We start from the raw sequence: 16,689 nt of genomic DNA on the forward strand, positions 1-16,689 counted from the left end.
CCCGATTTGACAACTATGTTTCGGACTATCGTGGTTGTAAACTAACTAGAATGTCTGCTCTTCCATTGAATAAAAGTAGTTTTATTTCATCTTTTCCTTTTCAATTGGTCATACTAATGTTTGGGGTCCTTCCCCTATAGTTACCAAGGGTGGTTCGCAATATCATGTGTCTTTTGTGGATGATTATAGTTGATTTACTTGGGTTTATTTGATGACCCGAAAATCTAATTTTTACAACTATATTCCAATTTTCACTTCATGATTCGCCCTCAGTTTTCCACCATCATTAAAGTTCTCTATTCTGATTTGGCGGGTGAGTATTACTTGTCTGAGTTTGAGGAGTTTTTAGCTACTCATGGCACTATTCATCAGTCTTCATGTTCTGACACTCCTGCCAAAAATGGTCGAGCTGAGCGCAAACATCGTCATCTCCTTGATACAGCTCACTCTTTGCGGCTCTCATATTTTGTCCTGTCTGTCTTTTGGGGAGAAGCTGTGCTCACTACTACAAATCTTCTCAATCGGATGACTACTCCTCTTCTCTCAAGTTCTTCTCCGTATAAGCATCTTCTTGGTGTTACTCCTAATTCTTTACTTCTTCGTGTTTTCGGTTCTACATGCTCTGCGCTCCTTCCTAAACAGGAGCGCTTTGAGCTTAGTTCTCGTTGTGTCCTATGTGTCTTTTTAGGGTGTGGCATTAATCAGAAAGGTTATCGGCGCTATGATCCTGCCATGAAAAAGCTATATGTGTCTAGGCATGTCATCTTTTTAGAAAAACTACCCTATTACACAGAACATTTGGAAGAGAATAATTCTTCTCATATGTCTCAAACATAATCTATATAGGGCTATAAATAAAGTACAAGAAGTTGACTTCTAAGAATCTAAATAAGGAAACAACCTAATTCTAGCCAACATAAATGAGTACAGCTATACAACCTTTAATAAGGAAAGAATAACAGGTTGTTATACAGGCTTTATACACCCTAAGAAGATCCATATTCCAACACTCCCCCTCAAGCTGGTGTGTAGATATCATGCATTCCCAGCTTGCTCGTGATTCGCTGAAAACTTAGGCTAGGTAGTCCTTTAGTGAGAATATCAGCCAGTTGATTGGTGGATGATACATGTGGAGTTCTCACTTGACCACTATCAATCTTCTCTTTTATGAAGTGTCCATCCACCTCTACATGCTTGGTTTGGTCATGCTGAACTGGGTTGTGTGCTATGCTAATGGCTGCCTTGTTCGTCACAATAAAGCACCATAGGTTCCTGAAACACAATCTTAAGATCTTTAAGGATCATGTTTACCCAAAGAAGTTCACATATGCCTTGTGCCATGGCTTTAAACTCTGCTTCTACACTAGAATGGGACACCATATATTGTTTTTTGCTTCTCCAAGTAATAAGATTTCCACCTAAAAGGGTACAATAGCCAGAAGTAGATTGTCTATCCACGATAGAACCTGTCCAGTCTACATCTGTGTAGGCCTCCAACCTTAAATCTTCACTTTTCTTGAACAATAATCCTTTTCCGGGAGCTGCCTTCAAATATCTCAGAATTTGGTATACAGCATCTAAATGAGATTTAAGTGGAGCATGCATAAATTGACTTACCACTCACGGCATATGCAATATCTAGTCGTGTGTGTGATAGGTAAATAAGCTTTCCCACCAACCGTTGATAGTTTCCTCTGTCAACAAGTTGATCTTCATTAGCCGCTCCCAATCTGTGATTCTGCTCAATAGGAGTCTCCGCTAATTTACATCCAAGCATGCCAGTTTCCTTAAGTAAGTCTTGTATATACTTCCCTAGGAAGCACGGATACGGATACAGATACAGATACGGATACGGATACGAATACGATACGATACGGCGATACGACAAAATTTGAAAAACTAGGATACGGATACGGCGGGGATACGTTTGTAAAAAATATTATTTTAACAATTTTTAGTAATGCAGTATGCATAAAAATAAAACTTAAAGCAAAAAACAACTTCATAAAGAAGAAAGATTCCTACAAAACTAAGAGTCTTCAAGGTCAATAGCTTCAACTTGTTCCCCTTCATCAGTGAATATCACAAGACTTTAGCTAAAGCTAAAGCCAAAGCCAAAAAACCATTCTTAAATAAAAATTTCAGCAAATATACTTTTTTAAGTCATCAATGATAGCATAGGAAGCATGGATACGAATATGGTGATATGGGGATGTGGATATGGCGATATGTCAAAATTTGAAAAAGTATGATACGGGTACAGCGGGGATACATTCACAATTTTTTATTTATTTATTTATGATTTTAATAATGTAATGTGCATGAAAATAAAACTTAAAATAAATTAATAAATAAAGAGAGGGATTCCTATTAACCTAAAAGTGCTCAAACATTCATAAAACATCCAAAACTAAAAGCAAAAGCAAATGCAAATGTAAATGCAAATTAAACATCATCCTTACATGCCAACACCAAAAAAAGAATGAGAGCAGAGAGAAGAAACGTGAGAGAGTGAGAAAGCGAGAGAGAAGTGAGAGAGACAACAATGATACATCAATTTGACAAATTCTATTACTTTAGCTCTCACTATACTCCTCTTATGAAAGAACTAAACAAAATATTATAACTTATAAGTAATATGTAACTTCAAGTATCCGATACTTCAAAATTAAGTATCCGATACTTCAAAATTAATAAAAAATTAATTAAAAAGTATCCGATACTTTTAAGAAGTATTCGATACGTATTCGCGAGTATCCGAGGAGTATCGGTATCCGATAAGTATCCGATACGGATACGTCACCCTTTTTGAAGTATCCGTGCTTCATAGATACTTCCTTTGAGAAATCACCAGCCCTTGTTTTGATCTTACTACCTCAATTCCCAAAAAATACTGAAGTTTACTAAAATCTTTAATCTCAAATTCCCTAGCCAAGTAGGCTTTCAATCCTATAATCTCTTCTTGATCATCTCCAGAGACCACAACGTCATCAACATAAACAATCAATGCAGTAATCTTCCCTTGATGTGAATGTTTAATGAACAAAGTATGATCACTTTGACTTTGACGATAGTCTCTTTTCACCATAGCTCTCATGAATCTTCCAAACGAAGCCCAAGGAGATTGTTTAAGTTCATATAAAGACTTTATAAGCTTGCACACCTTGTTTGACCATGTCTGTTTTCCACACCCGGTTGGGATATCCATAAATACTTCTTCATCTAGGTCTCTGTGGAGGAAAGCATTCCTTACATCAAATTGCAGTAGTGGCCAATCAAAGTTTGTTGCCAATGAGAGAATGATCCGGATAGTGTTCATCTTGGCCACTAGTGCAAAAGTCTCCTGATAATCAATCCCATATGTCTGGGTATACCCTTTGACCACTAATCGGGCCTTGTACCTTTCCCATGTTCCATCAGCTTTGTACTTGATGGTGAAAATCCATTTGCACCCCACAGTTTTTTTTCCTTTTGGCAATTCTACTATCTCCTAGGTTTGATTTTTCTCCAACGCTCTCATCTCCTCATTCACGGCTTCCCTCCATGGTTTCAATTTAATAGCTTCTTGGACACTATTGGGAACTTCATGGGAAGACATTTGGGTGACAAAAGCTTAATATTGAGGTGAGAGATGCTGAAAGGAAACAAATTGAGATATAGGGTGACGAGTGCAAGTTCTAACACCTTTCCTAATGGCAATAGGCAATTCCAAGTCTTCATGAGAATCAAAAAACTGAGTTTCAATTTCATTACCTATTTCAGGATCAATGCTTAGATCATGTGAGCTGATTTCGGGCTTTTTCCTTCTGGAATATACCTTGGTGATAGGTGTCTTGAGTCTCTCATCCTTGGTCTCTGGAGACTCTATAGTGCTCAATAGATGCTATTCGAGACTCACATTCAGTTTAGGAGAAGACATATTTGAAGTAGGAGGAATATCTGGATTAGACGAAGAAAGCAAATCAGAACTAGCACTTGGTATGGGACTAGATACCACACTCGGAATAGACAAGGAATGATCAACCTCTAACCAGCTATCTTCTCCTAAACTCTCCCCCTGAAGATAGGTGTCCCCAAAGTAAGGTTGATGTTCTACAAAGGTAACATCCAAAGTGGTGTATTTCCTTTTTGTTGCAGGGTGATAACACTTATAGCCCTTTTGAGTAGGAGAGTACCCCAAGAATACACATTTGATAGCCCTAGGATCAAGTTTACTCTGTAAATGACTATGAACATGCACATAGCAAGTACATCCGAATAGTTTTGGAGATATGGACCCAACCCCTTGGAAATTTGGAAACAAGGATGAGAGTGTACTCACGGGAGATTGAAACTGAAGAACTCTTGACGACATTCGGTTTATCAAGCATACAGCAGTGAGTGCTGCTTATCCCCAATAGGTTTTAGGAACTTTCGTTTGGAAAAGAAGGGACCTAGCAACTTTAAGAAGATGTCGGTTCTTTCTTTCTGCAACTCCATTTTGTTGGGGTGTGTCAACACAAGATGAGTGATGTAGGATGCCCTCATTTGCAAAATAAGTAATGAGATCTTGATTGAAGTATTCCTTGCCATTATCAGATCTAATTGTGTGTATTTTTGTCCCCAACTGAGTGCTAATGAATTTGTGGAACAGAGGAAAAAGAGTGGAAATTTCCGATTTGGACTTCATAAGATAGACCCCAAGTAGTACGAGTGTAATCATTTATAAATGAGACAAACCACTGAGAACCAAAAATATTTGGTATACGGGAAGGACCCCAAACATCCGAATGCATTAAACTAAATGGAGATAACATTTGTGGAGTTTTCAAAGGAAAGGATACACGATGATGTTTGGCCAATTCACAAATTTCACAATGAAATTTCCCCACTTTATTATTTGTAAACAAGGAAGGAAACATTTTTTCCAACAAAGGAAAAGAAGGGTGTCCTAACCGTCTATGCCAGAGCCAAACTTGATCATCTTTTTGTTGAAATGTAGTAGAGACCAAGCCTTGAGACTCTTGACTCTTTTTCACCAAATCTGCTTCCGAGAAGTATAAGCCGTCCTTCAATTCAGCATGCCTAATCATCTTCCCTGTAGCAGGATCCTGAAAATTGCAACTAGAAGAAGTAAATAAAACTGAACATTTTAAATCGTCAGTGAGTTTTCCTACAGACAGCAAATTATAGGATAAATTTGGAACATAGAGGACTGATTTTAGGCACAAAGTGGGTGATATTTGGACATTTCCTTTTCTGGCAATAGGGGACAAGGAACCATGGGCGACTCTGATTTTTTGTTTTCTTAAACATGGGATATATGCTGAAAAATGATTGAAGGTGCTGGTCATGTGATCTGATGCACCAGAATCAACTATCCAGATATTAGAATTGACACTCTTGGAGGTGATTAAGGCAAAGCTATTACCTGATTGGACCATGGAGCAAGAACCTGAAAGTGGAGTCAAGTTTGTGGTTTGATTATCAACCTGATTTAGCAACTTTTTCAGCCTTTCAACCTCACTTTTGCCGAACCCCATAGCTTCCTTATAGTCATCTACAGCCACAGTTTGATGAGCTTGACCTCATTTTTCTGCCTGACTTCCTCCTTTGCTGTCAATTCCCTTCAAGCCTTGTGGTTTTCCATGCAGTTTCCAGCACATCTCCCTGGTGTGGCATGGTTTGTGACAGTAATCACACCACATCTTCTCTCTATCCAAATTTTTCTTTCCTTCATTCCTTCCCCGAGCAACTTTTGATGCAGCCAAGGCCGAATTCTCACTGGTAGGCTTATCCAGCATCACCACCTGCCTACTTGCTTCTCCTCGAACAATTGAGAAAACCTCATTCAGGGATAACAAATTCTCCCTGTCCAAAATTCTGCCTCAAATCTGATCAAATTCACCATTTAACCCCGCAAGGAAATCAAATATTCTTTCTTCTTTAAGTGCTTAATGCAGCTTCGCAGTGTCCGTGATGCACACCACCATCTCAATCCTTTGATAATGGTCTAGTTCCAACCAAAGGCTCTTGATGGTATTGTAGTATTCAGTGACACTGAAAGATCCTTGTTTTGTGTTGTGAATCTTCGTTTTCAGTTCATAGATATGAGCTTTCATACCTACATTAGAGTAAGTTTGTGCGGTAGCTTCCCAAATGTCCTTGGCTGTTTTAAGGAGCATGTAAGTCTTCCCAATTTCTGGTTGAATAGAGTGGAGTAGCCATGACATAATCATGGAATTCTCCATATCCCAAGTCTTGAAATTGGGATCGGTTGGCTTTGGTGGAGGATCTGTGAGATATTCTAACTTCCCTCTGCCTTTGATTGTCAACATTGCTGATTGTGACCATTCAAGGTAATTAGTCCCATTCAGTTTTGTTGAAGCAATCTGGAGGCTCAAACTTTCAGATGTTGAAAGGGCTTTTGGGTCTAAAGAAGATGCATCTGTGACCTCAAACATGATTCAATGAAGGAATCAATGGGCAGCAAGACAAAAAATTGATCTGAAGAGGACACAGAAACAGGTTGTAGAAGGAACCAACTATTCACTTGAATCCGAGATGGCAAAAAGCAGCAACAATCAGAGGAATATAACAGAAATTTTGAATGGCAATGAAGGCCACAGTGAATTAACTATAAAGGCTGAATAATCCTAGCAATGAAGGCTAGGTTAAGAGGATGCCAGGGTTAGGGTTTCTAAACCTGCTATGATACCATGAAGCTTTGGAAGAGAATAATTCTTCTCGTATGTCTCAAACATAATCTGTACAAGGCTATAAATAAAGTACAATAAGTTGACTTCTAAGAATCTAAATAAGGAAACAACCTAATTCTAGCCAACATAAATGAGTACAGCTATACAACCTTTAATAAGGAAAGAATAACAAGCTGTTATACAAGCTTTATACACTCTAAGAAGATCCATATTCCAATATACACTATACCCTCCCCCCCCCCCCCCCGCGCGGGTCCCTATTACCAACGATGACTTGGTTCATATTGACCCATTTCCTTATGATGTTTCTCCAAATGAGTTTGTTTCTAATCTTGAGGTCTCTCCCTTGCCTCTTACTAGCACTCCTGATATTTCGCCAACTACTCCCCCTTACTTTTCCAGCTCCCTCTCCAGTTCCAACTTCCCCTGCTCCTCTTCTTGTTTATCAGCGCCACAAAGTACTTCTGAGCTCATCTGCTTCTAGCTCTACTGTCCCTCAAGCTGTTTCTTTGGATCTCGCACCTCCTGCACATCGCTTTCCAAAGCGAGCCGTCATCCTTCAAATCGGCTTGGATTCGGTAATACATATTTTTTCCTTTCCTATCAGTCTTTTCTTTCTTGTCTTTATACTTATTTTGAGCCCAAGCCTTACAAGGAAGCCTGTCATGATCCAAATTAGAATGTTGCCATAAATGACGAGTTAACTACTTTGGCTAATACTCAGACTTGGGATTTGATTCCATTACTTGTTGGCAAGAATGTTGTGGGATGTAAATGGGTCTATAAGGTCAAGACGCTTTCTGATGGTTCTTTGGAACGGTACAAAGCTCGTTTGGTTGCCCAACGCTTTTCTCAAGAGTATGGGATTGATTACGATGAGACTTTCGCCCCCGTCGTCAAAATGACTACTGTTCGCACTCTTATCTCTGTTGTTGTTGCCCATCAATGGCCTTTGTTTTAGCTCGATGTCAAAAATGCTTTTCTGAATGGCATCTTGCTAAAGAAGTGTATATGCGGCCTCCACTGGGTCTCTCTCACCCTCCCGGTGTTGTTTGTCGTCTTCGTCGTGCTCTATCTGGTCTCAAGCAGTCTCCTCGTGCTTGGTATAAGCGATGTCACTCTATTACACTTCAGCTTGGCTTTCGCCCTAGTCATCATGGTTGTGCTCTCTTTGTTTGACACACTTCTATTGGACTTGTTCTCTTTCTCTTATATGTGGATGATATGATCATCATTGGCTCTAATTCTAGTACTATTAAGGAAGTTAAGCGTCAGTTGTTTCAGGAGTTCGAGATGAAAGATTTGGGGTCTCTTCGGTATTTTCTTGATGTTGAGATTGCTACTTCTCGCACTGGGTATCTTCTCTCTCAAACTAAATATGCCCGTGATATTCTTTCTCGTGCCAATCTCATTGATGACAAAATTGTCGACACTCTTATTGAGTTGCATGCTAAGTTTTCTACTTCTGATGGCATTTCTCTTGAGGATCCTACTTTGTATCGAGAGTTGGTTGGGTGCCTTGTTTATCTCACCGTTACACGTCCAGACATCTCTTATGTTGTGCATATTCTCAGTCAGTTTGTTTTTATTCCTCGTTTACTCTGTTGCAATATATGCTGTTATCTACCTCCTCGGATTTAATTATTTGTGCCTATGCTAATGCTAATTGGGCAGGTGACATCTCTGATCGCAAATCCACTTCTGATCTTTGTGTTTTTCTCGGAGATTCTCTCATATCTTGGAAGAGTAAGAAACAGTCTGTTGTTGCTCGTTCCACCGCTGAGGCTGAGTATCGTGCCATGGCTCATGCTACTTCCAAGATAGTTTGGCTTCGGTGGCTTCTTTCCGATATGGGTGTCTCTCTTTCTGATCCGACTTCGTTGTATTATGACAATCAGAGTGCTATCCAGATTGCCCATAATTCCATCTTCCATGAACGGACAAAGCATATTGAAATAGATTGTCATTTTGTCGGACAGCATCTTCAGGCCGACACTATTACTCTTCCTTTTGTTCCCTCCTTTTTTCAGTAGGCTGATTTCTTTACGAAGACTCACACTGTTTATCGTTTTCGTTTTCATTTTCTTCTTGGCAAACTTTCGATACTTTCTGCATTCACGTCCTCAATTTGAGGGGGGGTGTGAATTAGTATTTTATATTATTCACTACAGGTAGTTTAGGTTATTAGGATTTTATTCTATTTAGATTATATATTTGTACTCAGCCCTTTCGGTTGATTAATTCGATAATCAATACACAATATTCTTCTTCTATGTTATCAACATCTCCACCAGTGTTTCTCCCTCTAGATACAGGCAACAATTTATCTGTTAAGGCCACCTTTGAGGGTTATCAAGTACACAACGCATGGAAAGAGGTAACAAGGAAGAAGCAAAACAACTTAGCCTTTTGTATGATAAGGTGTTTTCAAGAGTCTCTTCTAAAAACTTCAAGGCTTCTCTTTCTAAACGACTTAAAAAGAACTCCCAAGGCTTGCAAATTGGAGACATTTTTTAACAATGCCATCATGAATTGGTAAGAGATGCAATGATAGAAGTGAAGGCAGGCCGCATTACAAATGAGAAATATCAGTGGGTTTCACCAGGTTACCAAGAAAACAGTTTTCTATGTTGTAATTCATGATTCATCCTAAATCATCATTTTGCTCGTTTCACCATGAATCTAGGCCTACTGCCAAACCATGTTGTTGAGCTATTGTTTCTCTTAGTCATATCCTTGGATTCCAAAAGCACGTGATCTATAATTTTCCACATTCAAGACTGTTAATGTTCAAAAGATTTTTCATGTCCGACAATGGTCACCATCCTTGTCCAAGCCTGCATTGTCTTGTGTTTTCCAAAGCATAGATCAAATTATACCATCTCACCATAATATCCAAAACAAAATTTCAGTCATATTCAGAGTTCAGGCTCCAGAATAACAAGGGCTCTACTTCTATGATACATCTAGGAAGTGCAGAAAATGGCATACAACTTGAAAAAAAAAAAAAAATGAATAATGGTAATCCCTACTAATAAACTTTAAAAGGGCCATCCAAACATGAAGACTCTCTCTCTCTCTCTCTCTCTCTCTCTCTCTCTCTCTCATGCTAACACACTTCTGAGAGCAGGCCCTCCATCAATATGCAAATACCTAGTAGAACAAAATGGAATGATCAATCTATATAATCTGTGTGAAATGACCATTCAGACTTACAATGGTGAGTAACGATTCTATTTATAATGCATTTTTCCTCATTTGTTAACAAACCAAATGTGAGAATGGACATTGTGATGAAATGATCATATTCTATTCTAGTAAACCAAACACTACCTTTACAACTGAAAATAGTTAGAAAATGTTCAGAATTCAAACAAAACGACATAATACATAGATTCAAGATATTCTAGTTTAAATTTCCTTTTCCTTTATTTTCCTCAAGATTCTTGGTAACCAAACAGAGGGAAAGAGAGGAGATCCGAAGGAAATACCTTGCGAAGAACAGAAGCAGCAGCGAGGCAGGCACGTTTCATGGCGGAACTGAGAGCTTTCTCGTTCGGCGGCATGTGAAATCCCACGCCGACGTGCACCGCCACGAAGAACCTAGGATTCTGATCAGGGACATCCTCCTCCTCCCCGCCATGGAATTTTGATGAGGAACGTTTTTCAAGAGGCGTGGAGGGCTGAATTCTGATTTAAATACCGCCAGGCGCTGAAGGTTGCGAAAGAGTGTTTTAGTAGTGTGTTGTTAGCAAGAAGAAAACATATCACTATTGCCAAAGTGATTATGGGACCCACCACAAACCAGTCAATTACGCAACTCTTCCTTTTATAATTTTTTTTTTCCGTATATCATTTATCAAAAAAAATAATAATAAATTAACTAAATAATTTGCTTGTCACCAAAAGTAATAGATGATTTATATTTAAAAATACAACTGCCGTTTATTTTTTTGGTCATAGAATTTAATATGTTACATTAGTAGATTGTTTTTTTTTTTTTTATAGATGATATACACAAAGGCTACTACAAAATAAATAATTTAAATAACCAAAATAGAGCCTATGATGGATTTCATCGGCCAAACAACACTCTAATCCAAATCTTATACCAAATAAAAACCCAACAATTCAGAATAAGCCTAAACAATAGCCCAAATCCACCCTAGTTGCTCCCTTATAATTTTGTTCATGCCTAGTTTGGTGCTTACTAATATTGTGAGAAAAGGTGATTCATGCAATCAATATATGTCATTTATTTTTATTTATTTATTTGTGTGTGTTTCAATTGAAAAAATCAATTACTTTTATTTTGTGTAAAATGCAATCAAGGCGGGTTTGGTGGCTTAATCCGAGATGAGAAGGGTATTTGGCTTTGTGGATTCTTCGGTAAGCTGGATATGCGTACAAGTCTTGAAGCAGAACTATGAGCAATTTACAGAGGCTTAACAATTGTTTTTGAGAAGGGATACAAAGACCTCATCATCAATACTAGCTCCACCGAGGCCATTGAATTGCTGAAAGTGAAATTTGTGATAACTTTCCCAATGAAGAGCCTGGTAGCAGATGCAAAGTTTCTCATCAGCAAATGCAGTTACATAGTGCAACATGTTTTGAGAAAAAGGAAACAAGAGTGCTGATGGGTTGGCCAAAATGGGTGCTAACGAAGATGAGGCCGTGGTAATTATGAAGGACCCAATGGCAAAAGAGAAACATTGACATAGATATCCATTTAAAAAGCATTTGGGTATGAAAATGAAACTGTTCCGTCTCAACTTGCAATATTTAATCCATTTTGTTTTCCATAGCATTTAAAACCAGTACAGTCTGTTTTATATACAAAATCATTCATAACATTTTAAGAAAATATCATCAATTTTATTTCTTTTGTTGATGGATCCATTTTCTTTGGTAATTATCCAACTTTAACAAATGAATTATATGCATGTGGATGCTGTTGAAAACAAAAAGAATGACTTGATTGAAGATTTTAGATTTCTTTGCAAATGGCACCATATTAACAATGCATTTGGTTCTCTAGATGCTATGGCAATAGAGAACTCCATGGTGTATTGAACTGCAAAAATAAGCTGAAATATAGAGCAGACCTGTGTGCCCCATGGTTCGCTTTGATTCATATATCTCATGGTCATTTCCTCCCCATTCAAGCAACATCCAAGCCCTTCGTTTAGCCCCAATAGTGTACCAAAAACTAGTCAGCAAAATAAAAAATGAACTAATATAACACAACATAAGACATCACTACAGGGAATCAAACCTTCAATAACAAGTTAGTGTCACATGGCAAATACCAAAAAAGGAAGGGAATAACCAAACTGAAGAGAGAAGATAAAATTGTTACCTTGTAAGTTGCCTCCAAAGAAGTGGATTTCATGAAAATCATCCACATGTCACAAGCAATAAGCCTTGTCCCAACCTTGAGGGAAAACTTGTTAAAACATGCAAGCATTATGTGTGATGGCCGGGAATAGTTATTCGCTCCGTTCTCTTTTATTTCTCATTGGGTTGTAGTGTCCAGAAATTTTGGTTCTCAAACAAAACCTTGTTCTTGTCCTTTCAGTGATTGATTTCACTTGTTTCGGAGGACGCACGGTTAAGTCTAGAGTGCCTAGGAGTCAAACCAGAAAATTATGGGCTGCTGGGCCAGGGCCGCACGTGCGAGGCCCTAGCCGCACGTGCAGGGTGGGGCCGCACGTGTGCAGGATGAGGCCGCATGTGTGGGGAGGGGTGAGGTTCTAGGGGTTGCACACTGCTTTAGTTACAGGTGCAAATGGGGAGGTGCGGAGGAAGCCGCACGTGCGGGGATCATAGCCGCACGTGCAGAAGGCCCACTCTGCACATGCGATCAGCCTGAGTCCGAATGAGCTATCTTTTTTTTCTCTTTTTGGGCTATGTATATCATTTTTCTAATGTCTCTCTCTCTCTAAAATACTTGCTCTCCCTTCTCTCTATGTTCCTACCTCAAAATAAGATCAAATCCTTGATCCTTCATCATCCATTTAAGATTGGTCCATAGCTTCCTCATCAACATTGTAGAGCCTTTTGAGGACCACAACGTATGCAGTGGAGATCTTTTTCAACACCAATAAATCTAGGGTTTCATCTTCATTTCTTCATCAAGACTTGAGGTAGGGTTTCCTTTGAGTTATATATATGTTTTTGCAAGTTTTGATTGATTTTGTGAGCACATCTTTGTCTATTTTGAAAATGGGTTTAGTGGCTCAAGAAATTGTTAGTTTTGTAGAAGAAATTTATTCTTATTCCCTTTTAAAGATTTTCTTAAATCGTTAAGCCATATGAGTTGAGATTGAGGTATATAGTGAGGTTTTAAAAAAGGGTTGAGAAAAAGTTGGAATTTTGTGAAAAACCTAGAAAATTTTGGGGATTTCTTAAGTGAAGAAGGATGAGGGCTCATGTTGGAATTATATACATATGTCGTTTTTATATATATTGTTGTGTGCCATGTTAGGCAAAGAGGATGAGAAATGTTTTATTTTACACAAATATTTATATATACGTTGATGGAGAATTTCTTGATATATGAAAGTTGTTGAGATTGGAAGTTGATATCTATATAATGCATTGGCTTTGAGATAATTAAAATGTTGAAAATGTGTGAGTTGTGGGCACATTGTTACAAATGGATTAATGATGGTAATTTTTGGCTATGTTGATGGAATGGCATGGAAAGAAGAAAACAAAGATTTTGAACCTTCATGGAAAATTTATTGTAGTTACAATCAACATATAGAAACACGAAATGGCATGGTTAATTGTTGCATTGGCATTACTAAAATCTTGCATGTCATGAAGATTGGTTTTTTTGAAAACTGGAACTTTCATTGAGAATGAATTTATTGTGATTGAAATAATGGAAATGTAAAGGGGTAAATACGTTGGTAAGTCCAGTTAGGGGGTGTAGATGAGTTTGATAAGTTGACCTGAGTGTCCGGGGTGAAAGACCGAAAACACGCACGGAAGAGGTACCACTTCCCTTCCGGTTAGAAACCGGTAAAGTGGGGTATTGGTAGTGCTTGTTGAGCCTACTTGCAGACACCAACCTAGGGATTGCCAGAGTCGTATTTACCGCCTGTAATGATTAAAATTGGAAGTTTGGAATTGATAAGATTGCAAAATGTTATTGAAAACATGGTGATTTTCAAGAAAAGCATGACATGAGATTATCTTCAAAATGGCATTGCATGGCATTTGTATTTGCATAAATGTTGGAAATCTTGCATAAACATATATACTTTGTTAAGGTTTCTCTACTGGGCTTTATGCTCACCTCTATGAGATTTTGGTGTAGGTAAAGATGTAGTGATCCCGCCGAGCTGAGGGCGTGGATATATTTTGTGAAGAGTAGATTCCTCTTTTATTTTGTTGTAAATTTTTGTAAAGCTAAGGGCTATCATGTATGGGTCTAATGGACCATTTTGGTGTAATCAGGCTCATGCCTTGAAATTTGTAAGCCCTTGAGGGGCCTTTATTCGTTTTGGTTCAATGATTTCGCATGCTATAGATTCATGTACTAGTTTTTCAATGAATATATAATTGCATGTGAGATTACTTTTGTATAAACATTTGAAGTTATGTAATGGAACATGGGGATTACGACCTTCCGATATCTCTTTTGTGTCGGGGTTATTATTTAGTGAATGTGGGTTGATGTTTTATATTATGTTGGATTATTTCAAGGCGTTACATTATGCCTAAACATAAATTCGACTGCAATGACTTATTACCATTTATTTTATCAGCTTAAGAATCATCAAAGCATGAACAAGGAATAACATTCACTCACATCAAAAATTATTTGTCCCCCAGTGGAAAATGTGAGGTTAAGGTAAGCAAATTTCTCACAGAGCACAGACACCATCTTAGAGTGTATGTTCAGAACCTAAATATAATTTCAATCAATGTTTTGAAAATCGGACCGGTGAGCGAACCGAAAAAAGGACCTGGTGGACGGGTCACTGGTTCAACTATCGGGTCAAAGCGGTCAAACTGTGACGTCATAATTAATATTATATAATTAAAAATATAATTATAAATTATAAATAAATAAAAATATATATAATTACTGAAATAATAAAAAAAAAAGAGTGTTGCATAATATTTATTAATAATATTTAATAAAGTCATAATTGATATAAAAAAAAAGTCACTAGTTTTAAAGAAATTAAAAAAATTTAACATTCCCTCCTAACAAATTGATTGAATGCTAAATTTAATTTTGGAGGGAAATGAAATTTTCAACTCTCCCTCCAATCAAATATGATTCAAACAATTTAATTGAATCTCACGTTGAATTTTTAGGTTCTCTTTGAATAAATTTTTTCCTATAAATAGGAATAGACTTTCATAATTTCTTCAAGCTTTCAATGAGACTCCTCATCATGAGAGGAGACTCTTGAAATAAGAGTTTTTAGTCGAAATTTTGATATATATATATATATATATAAGAAAGAAAGAAAGAAAGAAAGAAAAAAACAAGCAAAAAAACCTCTGGGTTGGTCAAGAACCGACACCGGTTTGGCGGTTTTACCGATTGAACCACCGGTTTTTCCGATTTTTACAAACAAGGCCAGTTTTTGGCCTAGTCTAGTTCTTAGTTGCACGAAGTAGGAGTGGGGGCGGGAGCAGAGGAACGTGACCACTTAGAGGAGTTGTAGATTAGGAGTGCTTATATATTATTTTTATTAATTATATTTTTAATTTATCTATATGTATTTTTTTAATTGACATACATGTATATATTTTTTTAATAAATAAATTGACATACATACATATACATATATATATATATATATATATGTTATAAATGAAAAAAGTAGAGTTGCTACCAAAATATAAATATTTTATAAATTCCCATTAGATAGACAAAATATATCACTAAGTCTGGGCAAAAAAATTAACGATCACCACAAAAAACAAAAATCCAACAAAACAACAAAAATCTACCAATCCACAAAAGTAGAGTTGCTACCAAAAACAAAGATTAAAAAAAATTATAAAAAAAAAAGAGAACAGACAAGACAGTTAATAATTTATTCTTTCTCCAAAGTGCAACAAATTCTTCATTTCTTTTGCTTTTTACCCCTTGCCTTTTCAAGCCTCCTCTATGCTCTCTCTATTTTATCCATTGAAGAAGACTCTTGAATACTTGGAGGTGGGCAAAATGGAGAGGCAGTAACAGTTAAAGCTAGGCTCATTCTCTTCACTATCTGAGAGAGACACATTATCTCTTTGTTCTACTGTAGTGAAATCCTCCTCTATGTTGGCATCTTCTGGATAGGCATCCCAATTATTGAAGTTCTCATAATCATCTCTATATCTTGTCAACAACCTGTAATTTGTTGACAAGAGAAGAACAAATATTATACTATAATAAGAAAAAAAAAATACAAGAACTAGAACATAATAGATAATACAAATAAAACAAAGAAGAGAAGAACAACCTATGATTGTAGTGCACAAAAACTAATTTTTCAGCATGATCCACATTCAACTTGTTCTTTTTCACATTGTGAATGTAAGAATAGGTACTCCAACATCTCTTAACACAAAAAGTGTTTACACTTTGAGATAAAACTTTCACTGCCAATGAGAACAATTCGGGGAGCAGCCCCATCATACATATGCCACCATGATAATGTAATCATGGTTGCTCTATCTTTCACAGCTTAGGGTTGTGCAAAAACACCTTTGTTACTCACAAAATCGCTGATTTGATGGCGTATCAAAGAAGCCTCATTTTGGTCAACAACAATTTTTTTAATTGCTTGAAGATACCCTGTTTGCACCTCTTTATCAAAATAAGGCTTCTTCCTACTCACATCACTAGGAGCTGGCTGTAAAAGCCAAGAATTTGTGTAGTACTTAGGAACATGAACATATGCAAAGGAATGTAGACGAATATTCATTTTATCCTATCTTGCCACCACAAATTGTTGAACCAAATCATAGA

At 37.2% G+C, this 16,689-nt stretch overlaps 1 pseudogene across 1 annotated transcript in view; it reads right to left on the bottom strand.

Annotated features, from left to right (window-relative positions):
* LOC114256890 (putative threonine aspartase) overlaps positions 1-16,689 on the bottom strand; it is a 39,802-nt pseudogene that overhangs the window by 23,007 nt on the left and 106 nt on the right. Inside the window, exons 2-5 of the transcript XR_014360220.1 lie at positions 16,515-16,573; positions 15,886-16,068; positions 11,177-11,254; positions 10,190-10,388 (exon numbers count right to left, since the gene is read on the bottom strand). The product of XR_014360220.1 is annotated as a putative threonine aspartase (transcript). The remainder of the gene's footprint in view (positions 1-10,189; positions 10,389-11,176; positions 11,255-15,885; positions 16,069-16,514; positions 16,574-16,689) is intronic.

Source organism: Camellia sinensis, chromosome 2 (genome assembly GCF_055761805.1).
Source record: "Camellia sinensis isolate YWXY chromosome 2, ASM5576180v1, whole genome shotgun sequence".
Taxonomy (NCBI): Eukaryota; Viridiplantae; Streptophyta; class Magnoliopsida; order Ericales; family Theaceae; genus Camellia; species Camellia sinensis.